An 11,535-nucleotide genomic window follows, 5' to 3' on the forward strand; every position below is an offset into this window, starting at 1 on the left:
TTTTTGATACGAAGTCTCGCTCTTTCGCCCAGGCTGGAGTGCAGTGGCGCGATCTCGGCTCACTGCAAGCTCTGCCTCCTGGGTTCGTGCCATTCTCCTGCCTCAACCTCCCATGTAGCTGGGACTACAGGCACCTGCCACCGTGCCCAACTAATTTTTTGTATTTTTAGTAGAGTCGGGGTTTCACCGTGTTAGCCAGGATGATCTCAATCTCCTGACCTCGTGATCCATCTGTCTCGGCCTCCCAAAGTGCTGGGATTACGGGTGTGAGCCACTGCGCCCGCCCAGTGTCTTAAATCTTTATCCAATTTGCCAGGCTGTGTCTTTTAATTGGACCAGTTAACCCATTTACATTTAAGGTTAATATTGTTATGTGTGAACTTGATCCTGTCATTATGATGTTAGCTGGTTATTTTGCTCATTATTTGATGCAGTTTCTTCTGAGCATCGATGGTCTCTACATTTTGGCATGTTTTTGCAATGGCTGGTACCAGTTGTTCCTTTCCATGTTTAGTGCTTCCTTCAGGATCTCTTGGAGGGCAGGCCTGGTGGTGACAAAATCTCTCAGCGTTTGCTTGTCTGTAAAGGATTTTACTTCTCCTTCACTTATGAAACTTAGTTTGGCTGGATATGAAATTCTGAGTTTAAAATTCTTTTCTTTAAGAACATTGAATATTGGCCCCCACTCTCTTCTGGCTTGGAGAGTTTCTGCCGAGAGATCCGCTGTTAGTCTGATGGGCTTCCCTTTGTGGGTAACCCGACCTTTCTCTCTGGCTGCCCTTAACATTTTTTCCTTCATTTCAACATTGGTGAATCTGACAATTATGTGTCCTGGAGTTGGTCTTCTCAAGGAGTATCTTTGTGGCATTTTGTGTATTTCCTGAATTTGAATTCTAGTCTGCCTTCCTAGGTTGGGGAAGTTCTCCAGAGTGTTTTCCAACTTGATTCCATTTTCCCTGTCACTTTCAGGTACACTAATCAGACGTAGATTTGATCTTTTCACATAATCCCATATTTCTTGGAGGCTTTGTTCATTTCTTTTTACTCTTTTTTCTCTAAACTTCTCTTCTCACTTCATTTCATTCATTTTATCTTCAATCACTGATACTCTTTCTTCCAGTTGATCGAGTCAGTTACTGAATCTTGTGCATTTGTCACGTAGTTCTCGTGTCATGGTTTTCATCTCTATCAGGTCGTTTATGGACTTCTCTGCAATGATTATTCTAGTTATCCATTTGTCAAATCTTTTTTCAAGGTTTTTAGTTTATTTGCTCTGGGTTTATAGTTCCTCCTTTAGCTCTGACAAGTTTGATTGGCTGAAGCCTTCTTCTCTCGACTCGTCAAAATCATTCTCCGTCCAGCTTTGTTCCATTGCTGGTGAGGAGCTGCATTCCTTTGGAGGGGGAGATGCGGTCTGATTGTTTGAATTTCCAGCTTTTCTTTACTGCTTTTTCCCTATCTTTGTGGTTTTATCTACCTTTGGTCTTTGATGATGGTGATGTGCTGATGGGGTTTTGGTGTGGGTGTCCTTTCTGTTTGTTAGTTTTCCTTCTAACAGTCAGGACTCCACTGCAGATCTGTTGGCGTTTGCTTGAGGTTCACTCCAGACCCTGTTTGCCTGGGTATCAGCAGCGGAGGCTGCAGAAAAGAGAATATTCCTGAACAGCGAGTGTTGCTGTCTGATTGTTGCTCTGGAAACTTTGGCTTAGAGGTGTACCTTGCCATGTGAGGTGTGAGGTGTCAGTCTGCACCTAGTGGGGATGCTCCCAGTTAGGCTACTCAGGGGTCAGGGACCCACTTTAGCAGGCAGTCTGTCCGTTCTCAGATCTCAACCTCCATGCTGGGAGAACCACTGCTCTCTTCAAAGCTGTCAGACAGGGACATTTACATCTGCAGAGGTTTCTGCTGCTTTTTATTTAGCTATGCCCTGTCCCCATAGGTGGAGTCTACACAGGCAGGCAGGCGTCCTTGAGCTGCAGTGGCCTCCTGCCAGTTCGAACTTCCTGGTGGCTTTGTTTACCCACTTAAGCCTTAGCAATGGTGGGCCCCCCTCCCCCAGCCTTGCTGCCACCTTGCAGTTAGATCTCAGACTGCTGTGCTAGCAATGAGGGAGGCTCCATGGGCTTGGGACCCTCCGAGTCAGGCACTGGATATAATCTCCTGGTGTGTCGTTTGCTAAGACCATTGGTAAAGCACAGTATTAGGGTGGGAGTGACCTGATTTTCCTGGTGTTGTGTGGCATGGTTTCCCTTGGCTAGGAAAAGGAGTTCCCTTCCCCCTTGTGCTTCCCAGGTGAGGTGATGCCTCACCCTGATTTGGCTCTCACTCGTTGGGCTTTACCCACTGTCCTGCACTGACTGTCCAACACACCCCAGTGAGGTGAACCTGGTTGGAATTGCAGAAATCACCTGTCTTCTGTGTCACTCATGCTGGGAGTTTGAGGCTGGAGCTGTTCCTGTTCGACCATCTTGAATGTTAGGTTGTTAATTGGATATCTTTCTAACTTTTTGTTTCAAGTTTATAACACTTTAAACTTTTAACATTGCTTTAGCTCTGTCTCAGAGATTTTGGTATGTTGTGTCTTTGCTTGAATTAATTTCAGAGAAATTACTGACTCCTGCCTTAATGTCATTGTTTGTCCAAAAGTCATTCAGGAGTGAGTTGCTTAAATTTTATGTAATTGTATGGTTTTGCAAGATACTGGTATTTATTTCTATGTTTATTGTACTGTGGTTCAAGATTGAAAATGGTATAATTCCCTTTTTTTGGAATTTGGTGAGAATTGCTTCATGGCAGAGTGTGGTCAGTCTTCGAGTTTGTGCCATATCATATGGAGATGAGAAGGGTGTATATGCTGTTTTTGGTGGTTGAATTTTTTTACAGATATCAGTAGTGGTCCATTTCCACACTGCTAAAAAGAACTGCCTGAGACTGAGTAATCTGTTAATAAAAGACGTTTAATTGAATCATAGTTTTGCATGTTTAAGGAAGCCTCATGAAACTTGCAATTATGGCAAACTGTGAAGGGAAAGCAAGGCACATTTTACATGGCAGTAGGAGAATGAGAGCAAGGGGGGAAGTGTCATACTTTTAAACCATCAGATCTCATGAGAACTCACTCACTGTCATAACAACAGCATGGGAAAAATCTGCACCCATGATCCAATCACCTCCCACCATGTTGCTCCCTGACACAAGAGGATAACAATTTGACATAAGATTTACATGGGAGCACAGAGCCAAACCATGTCATTGTCTGTTATGTCCATATGGGCAAATGCTGAGTTTAGGTTCTAAATATCTTTCTAAGTTTCCTACCTCAATGATCTGTGTAATATTGTCAGTGAGGTGCTAAAGTTTTCCACCCTTATTGTGGGTTATCTAAGTCTCTTCATAGGTCACTAGAAACTTGCTTTACAAATTTCAGTGTCCCTGTGTTGAGTGTATACATATTTAGGAAATTTAAGCCTTCCTGTTGAACTGAAAACTCTATCATTACATAATGTCCTTCTTCGTTTTTTTTTTTTTCCATTATTTTTGGTTTAGTGTCTGTTTTGTGTGAAATAAGAATAACAACCCTTTGTTATTTTTTGTTTTCCATTTGCTTGATAGAGCTTTCCCAATCTCTTTTCTTTGAGTCCATGCATGTCATTGCATGTGAGATAAGTCTCTTGAAGACAGCATACAGTTTGGTCTTAGTTCTTTATCCAACTTCACCACTCTGTGCCTTTTAAGTGGAACATTTAGCCTCTTTATGTTCAAGATTAATATTGACATGTGAGAATTTGATCCTGTCATGTTGTTAGCTGTTTGTTATGTAGATTTGATTGTGTATCTGCTTTATAGTGTCAACAGTCTATGTACTTACGTGTGTTATTGTGGTGACCAGTAATGGTCTTTCATTTCCATGTTTAGTACTCTCTTAAGGACCTCTTTTAAGGTAGTTGTGTTGATAATAAATTCTTTAGCTTTTGCTTTTTGGAAAAATATTTTATTTCTCCTTCAATTATGAAGTTTAATTTGTATGAAAATAAAATTTGGCTGGAATTTCTTTTCTTGAAGGATGTTGAATATATGCCCCTACTTGCTTCAACCTTGTAAGATTTCTGCTGAAAAGGTCATTGTTGACCTGATGGGATTTTCTTTCTGAGTTATCTATCTCTTTTCTCTAGCTGCCTTTCATATTTCTTCTTTCATGCTGACCTTGGAAAATATGATGACAGTGCGTCTTGGGGATGATAATCTTTTATAGTATTTTATAGTATTTTGTAGGCATTCTCTGAATTTCCTGAATTTGAATTTTGACTTCTTTAGTGAGGTTAGGGGAATTTTCATGGACAATATATTCAAATACGTTTTCTAAGTTGCTTGCAATCTCTTCCTCTTTCAGGGATTGCAATGAGTCCTTAGTTTGGTCTCTTTACATAATTCCATATGCTCAGAGATTTTTATTTATATTTTAAGTTCCTTTTTTTTAGTTTTGTCTGATTGAGTTAATTTGAAGAACAAGTCTTTGGGCTCTAAGATGCTTTTTTTCAGTTTGGTCTATCCTGCTGTTAATGCTTTTGATTGTGTAATGAAATTCTTGTGGTGAATTTTTCAGTTCTATTAGGTCAGTTCACTTATTTTTAAAATGTCTATTTCATCTTTTATCTCTTGAATTGTTGTATTGGATTCCACAGATTCCTTGAAGAGGGTTTTAACTTTCTCCTGAATCTCAATAATCTGCATTGCCATTTCAATTTTAAATTCTATGTCTCTCATTTTATCTGTTTCATTCTGGTCAAGAACCATTTCTGGGAAACTAGTGCAGTCATTTGAAGGTAAGAAGACACTTTGGATTTTACACTTGGCAGAGTTCTTATACTAGCTATTTATCATTTGTGTGGCCTGATATGCCCTTAACTCTGGTGTAATTTAAGAATAGTAAATTGGCTTTATTTCTGGATGTTTTCAGAAGGCAGAGGCTTTGTGTACTGTCTTTATTTGTGGCTGAATTCTTGTCTTTGGTTTCATGAGGGGTATATTAGCAATGTATTTTTGGTGTTGTAGACTGGACTGTGATGCAGTAGATGGCACTTTAAGTGTAATGGCTTGTAGACGGCTCTTATTCTGACATATGGCTCCTCAGTTTTAAACTGTGTGTGCAACCATGTTTTCTCTCAGTGCCTTGAGAGATTGGGCTCCTCAAGTTTCTACTTGAGTGCTGGCCACAGACCTGAGGCTGCACAACACAGCTCTGAGTTGAACTCGGGATGTTTATTCCTTCCCCAGCCTGGGGGAAGCAGGGGAGGGGTTCACATTAAAAACACTCTGGCCTCATTTCCATGTGGTGGCTATGGTGTGCTAGAGGTGTGAGTAAAGCATTCAGGCCCTTTGTTCCCCATTTCTAATGGCAGCAAGGGTGGGTACTGGTGCTATGGCAAAGAGTCCGTCAGTTGCCTCTCAAAACTCCACCCCAGAAGGACACAGAGTCACTTACAATGGAAATGTTCAGCTAAGGGTTGTGCAGTTCCACTGTGGGCACAAACCAGGGACCCTGCCTGATGAAGAGCAGGGTGTCAGCACCATACAGGGGAGAGAGATAGGGCTGTTCTCTATATGTTGACTGCAGCATGTTGGCAGCATGAGCAAAGTGACCAATTTTTGTTCATTCCCCAGCCCTAGGGCAGCAAAAGCGAGTATTGCTATAGTAGCAATGGCAGAGCCTGTTGGTTGTCTCTTGGAATTCCACCCCAGAGGAACACAAAGCTGCCACTAACTGAAGAGATCAGGTAGGTGTAGGGTGGCTGCACTGGGGCCCCAGGTTAGGAAGTCCTACCCAATGAGGAGTAGCAAGGGCAAAGACCCATGTGGGAAATATTCTGGCCATATTTCTTTATAGCAGCTGTGGTGTGTTAAAACCTGCAAAAGTTCTTCGGCTCCTCACTCCATCTACCACTTGAGGGCAATAGGGGAAGTGGCTGCAGCAGCAGAAAAAGCTACATGTTTATTGGTCGCCACTGGGAAATCCATCCCTGAGAAATGCAGAGTTGTGACCAACCCAAGTGCTGAGGCAGGGGTGAAGTGGCTCTGCTGGGTTCCCAAGTCAGTGGGCATTTCCTGGTGAGGTGTACAGGTGACGAGGCCTGCAGTACATCCATTCGTCAACATCATGGATTCAGCCCTTATTCTTTGGATGTGTGTGAGAGAGCCTGGCCACCCTTGATGGCCAAGAAGATAGCTGGTTCTGGGGTGTTTAGGGATACAAGACACTTGGAAGGTCCATGTGTGTGATGGTTAATACTGAGTGTCAACTTGATTGGATTGAAGGATACAAAGCATTGATCCTGTGTGTGTCTGTGAGAATGTTGTCAAAAGAGATTAACATTTGAGTAAGTGGGCTGGGAAAGGCAACCCCTTTTTTTTCCTTTTCTTTTTCTTTTTCTTTTCTTTTCTTTTCTTTTTTTTTTTTTTTTTTTTTTTTCTTCTTCTTTTTGACAGTTTCATTATTGTTACCCAGGCTGGAGTGCAATGGCACAGTCTCAGCTCACTGCAACCTCCACCTCCCAGGGAAGACACATTCTTAATCTGGGTAGGAACAATCTAATCAACTGCCACTGCAGCTAGACTATAAGAAGGCAGAAAAATGTGAAAAAGAGACTCGCTTAGCCTCCCAGCCTACATCTTTCTCCCATGCTAGATGCTTTTTGCCTTTGAACATTGGACTCCAAGTTCTTCAGTTTTCAATCTCGGGCTGGCTGTCCTTGCTCCTTAGCCTGCAGACAGCCTATTGTGGAATCTTGTGATCGTGTGAGCTAATACTTAATAAATTCATATATATATACACACACACATATATACACATATACGTATATATATATACACATATGTGTATACACACACACACACACACACACCATTAGTTCTTTCTCTCTAGAGAACCCTAATGCAGATTTTGGTACAAGGAGTGGTTCTAGAGGAACAGAATATTAAGGATGTAGTTCTTTTGTTGGCTTTGGGGTTTCTAGAGTTGGCTACTTAATATAATCAGACCTAAAAATGCTAAGGACTCTACTTATAATAGTATGGAGAACACTGATAGTTTTTGGAGTGAACTGTTTAGAGAGTTATGCAAAATAAATGCATTTGACATTCCTGATTCATTGCTCGTGAGAGGCAAAGAGATTGGGAACAAATTTAATGGGGTAACTAATGCTTTCAAAAGATAAGCTTGATTACCATTTATATTAAATTTTTGCAGACCTAAAATTATAGGTAGGTAGCCTTGGAGAATCCCTTTTACTAGCCAAAATTACCACATTATCTCTAGTATGTATTATCTGTCATAAAAGGTGAAGGCAGAGAATGGATTTTTCTGCATACTTCGGAAGGAAAACACTTTATTTCTTTGACTCACATATATGAGTTTTGGCCCCCCAAAATAAAATTCCTTTGAAAGTTTACATAGGATTGAGGAATTTCCCATGTATTTCTCAAGAATCTGCTATATGCATAACTTCCTCCATGCTCTAATAGGCCCAGGTGGCCACTGGAGATTTTTCTTCCTGTGTGGTGTGAACAGCAAGTTGATGTGCCCTAGGGAGCTAAACTGTGAGCATGAGGCAGAGAGGTTCTAGTCAGTTCAGGCATTAATCCAGATGGTAATATTTTCAAACCTCTTGTCATACAACCAAGTGATTTCCATCCTAAGGCAGATTTTCATCCCATACTTGGTCAGTGAATGTCTTGCTGTTATATTTATTCCAGAGCCATCTGGAATAAAGTTTTGTAGAAGTAGCAACAGCAGCATTGACAAAAACAACAACAGTAAATAGTAATAATAGAAGTAATAGTAGAAATAGGGATAGCAATAGAAGTAGTAATGGTTGCAACAGCAGTAGTAATAAAACCTTGCATTCACACATTCACATGTTTTTTAAATTAACTTTCAAAACACTCTCATAAGACTAGCTAATTTAATGTTCACAAGAACCCTGAGATGTGAGAAATAAGCAAAATCAGCATTTGCTTCATCGAACAAGTAAAGAAACTAATTACGAAGTTCCTTTTTCAGAGTAGCACAATAACTTAATATTAGGTTGGTACAAAAATAATGGTAAAACCACAATTACTTTTGCACCAACCTAATAGCAAGTTCTGGAGAATATTAGAAGTGAGAAGACCATAAGACATCATGTCATCTAACTTACACATTTTACATATGGTGAAATAGAGATCCAGAGAAGGCATATGAATTATTTAAGATTACACCATAAATTCCCAGAAAAGCCTAGGCCTCCTTGCACCTGGGCAAGGAGTTTTTCCATTAATCCACACAGTACACATGGTGGATTCTAATGAATATCTAATGTTCACCAACATCTGGTTCTTCTGCATTTTAAGGTACATGAAAGAATACAGTTATTCACTGACTCCCTTGAAGTTAGGTATGTCTATTTGACCTAACTCCGGCTGGTGAAATTTGAGCAGAAGTTAAGTGCATCACAGGCAAGGCCAGCATTTGAGTGTCATTGATTGACTCTCTAGACTTCTCTTTTCCTGCTTTAGCAACCTTGCATGTACCTACCGAGATGTTGGAGAGTCTGTAAGTCTGGGTACCTGAGTGACTACATTGAGTACCCTGTGGACCTTTATGGAACAAATAGTGAAAATGTATTTTTGTTTCAAGTTATCAAGATTTATGAAATATTTCTTAGCACCACATAAACTAGTTTATCATGTGTAATTCACTCCCTGACACTTTCCAAGTATTCAGTCATTTTCTGCTAGAGCCTGTTTGTGTGACTGTGGCAGACATGTTTTATAGTGACTGCCAATCCATATTTCTCTCCTCCCAGAACTGGCCCCTACCCACACTTAGGGATAGGTTCCCCTCTTCCCTTGGCAAGAGGTAAGCATCTGACCAATGTGATCCACTTAGATTTTTTATCCCAGGAATGTGAAAGTAATGATTGAGAGAAAAAGTCAGGACTCATTTCTGATCTGTGTTCTCTAAGTAGGAGATGACTTAGGAAAATGTAAGCCTGGGAGCTATGAAATGGCCATGTTTGGATTTATACACACCAACAAAATTAAAGTTATCTAGAAAGAGGGAGAGGAAGAAAAATGGAAATAGAGGAAAAGAAAAAAAAGGCACAGGAGGAGGAGGGGCGAGAGCAGAAGGAGAAGGAGAGAAAGAGAGGCGAGAGGGAGAGGGAAGAGAGGGGCAGACAATTAGATGTGCAGGAAAAAGTAGAGATGAGAATTTGTGCCAGTGACCCTAATGATTTCCTAATTCTAATTCCATTAACTCACGAGACTGCATGTCCTGCCTTTGGGTTTTGTGAGTTGCCTCCATTTCTTTATAATACATTGCCTTTACTCCTTAAGTTCTTAACTAGATGCCAACTGCTGATTCATGAAATAGGGATATGACATCAGTAAAGACAGACAAAAGTCTCTGTTTTTGTCAAGTTTGCATTCTAGTCATGGTGGATAGACAGTAAGCAAATAACTAAGTAAATGAACAAAAACATTAACTAGTGATAAATAATTGGTTGAGATGAAAATTGAATAATTGGGTGTCAAGGAAATGCCTTTCCAAAGAGGTGACATTTAAGATGACTTAAGGTGAATAATCAATACAGTACTTTCACAGAAACCAAGAAACAAAGACATTCCCTGTTTGTTTTTGTTTTGTTTTTTTTTTATACTTTAAGTTCTAGGGTACATGTGCATAATGTGCAGGTTTGTTACATATGTATACTTGTGCCATGTTGCTGTGCTGCACCCATCAACTCGTCATTTACATCAGGTATAACTCCCAATGCAACCCCTCCTCCCTCCCCCCTCCCCATGATAGGCCCCGGTGTGTGATGTTCCCCTTCCCGAGTCCAAGTGATCTCATTGTTCAGTTCCCACCTATGAGTGAGAACATGTGGTGTTTGGTTTTCTGTTCTTGTGATAGTTTGCTAAGAATGATGGTTTCCAGCTGCATCCATGTCCCTACAAAGGACACAAACTCATCCTTTTTTATGGCTGCAGAGTATTCCATGGTGTATATGTGCCACATTTTCTTAATCCAGTCTGTCACTGATGGACATTTGGGTTGATTCCAAGTCTTTGCTATTGTGAATAGTGCCACAATAAACATACGTGTGCATGTGTCTTTATAGCAGCATGATTTATAATCCTTCGGGTATATACCCAGTAATGGGATGGCTGGGTCATACGGTACCTCTAGTTCTAGATCCTTGAGGAATCGCCATACTGTTTTCCATAATGGTTGAACTAGTTTACAATCCCACCAACAGTGTAAAAGTGTTCCTATTTCTCCACATCCTCTCCAGCACCTGTTGTTTCCTGACTTTTTAATGATTGCCATTCTAACTGGTGTGAGATGGTATCTCATTGTGGTTTTGATTTGCATTTCTCTGATGGCCAGTGATGATGAGCATTTTTTCATGTGTCTGTTGGCTGTATGAATGTCTTCTTTTGAGAACTGTCTGTTCATATCCTTTGCCCACTTTTTGATGGGGTTGTTTGTTTTCTTCTTGTAAATTTGTTTGAGTTCTTTGTAGGTTCTGGATATTAGCCCTTTGTCAGATGAGTAGATTGCAAAAATTTTCTCCCATTCTGTAGGTTGCCTGTTCACTCTGATGGTAGTTTCTTTTGCTGTGCAGCTCTTTAGTTTAATGAGATCCCATTTGTCAATTTTGGCTTTTGCTGCCATTGCTTTTGGTGTTTTAGACATGAAGTCTTTGCCCATGCCTATGTCCTGAATGGTACTACCCAGGTATTCTACTAGGGTTTTTATGGTATTAGGTCTAACATAATAAATAAATTTAAAAAATAAAAATAAAATAAAATAAAAATAAAAAATAAAAAATATTAGCCAGGTTTGATGGTGCACACCTGTAACCCCAGCTACTCCACAGGCTGAGCCAGTAGAATTGCTTGAACCCAGGAGGCGGAGGTTGCAGTGAGCCAAGATTGTGCCATTGTACTCCAACCTGGGTGACAGAGCAAGACTCCATCTAAAAAAAAAAAAAAAAAATCATTACGGCCTGTTTTCAAAAGCTAGAAATTATCTAAATGTAGATAATAAAGTAATAGTTAATAATGGGGAAAAAATAAAAATAAAATAAAATAAAAAAATGTCTATTCAAGGACCTTTTCCCCCAGATCCCCTTGTCACTAATTTTCTAATTATGCCCTTTCCAAATCCTTGACCATCCAGCCAAACTTTTGGTCACATCCCATGATTTGGTATATAATCATGTATCTGGTGATTTCTCTTTCCAAAAAAAAGTGAACAACCAAATGCACTGCTCAAAGTTTTGCACACTGAGAGGATTTTCCCTTCACCAGTGTCCTTCAGGGACATCCCAGAAAGGGGCTGTAGTGCTGCAGCTGTCCACTTTCAGATGGTGTCCTCATATTGTACAGAAACATTTGTAAACCAGGACCAAGTCTTCTACTTTCGTGTCAAGTGATCATATAGAACTTTCCATGTGGCCATAGGTTCAGGCTGTGTAGAAGAAAAGGCAGTGT

The sequence above is a fragment of the Mandrillus leucophaeus genome, unplaced genomic scaffold (genome assembly GCF_000951045.1).
Source record: "Mandrillus leucophaeus isolate KB7577 unplaced genomic scaffold, Mleu.le_1.0 Scaffold1804, whole genome shotgun sequence".
NCBI lineage: Eukaryota > Metazoa > Chordata > Mammalia > Primates > Cercopithecidae > Mandrillus > Mandrillus leucophaeus.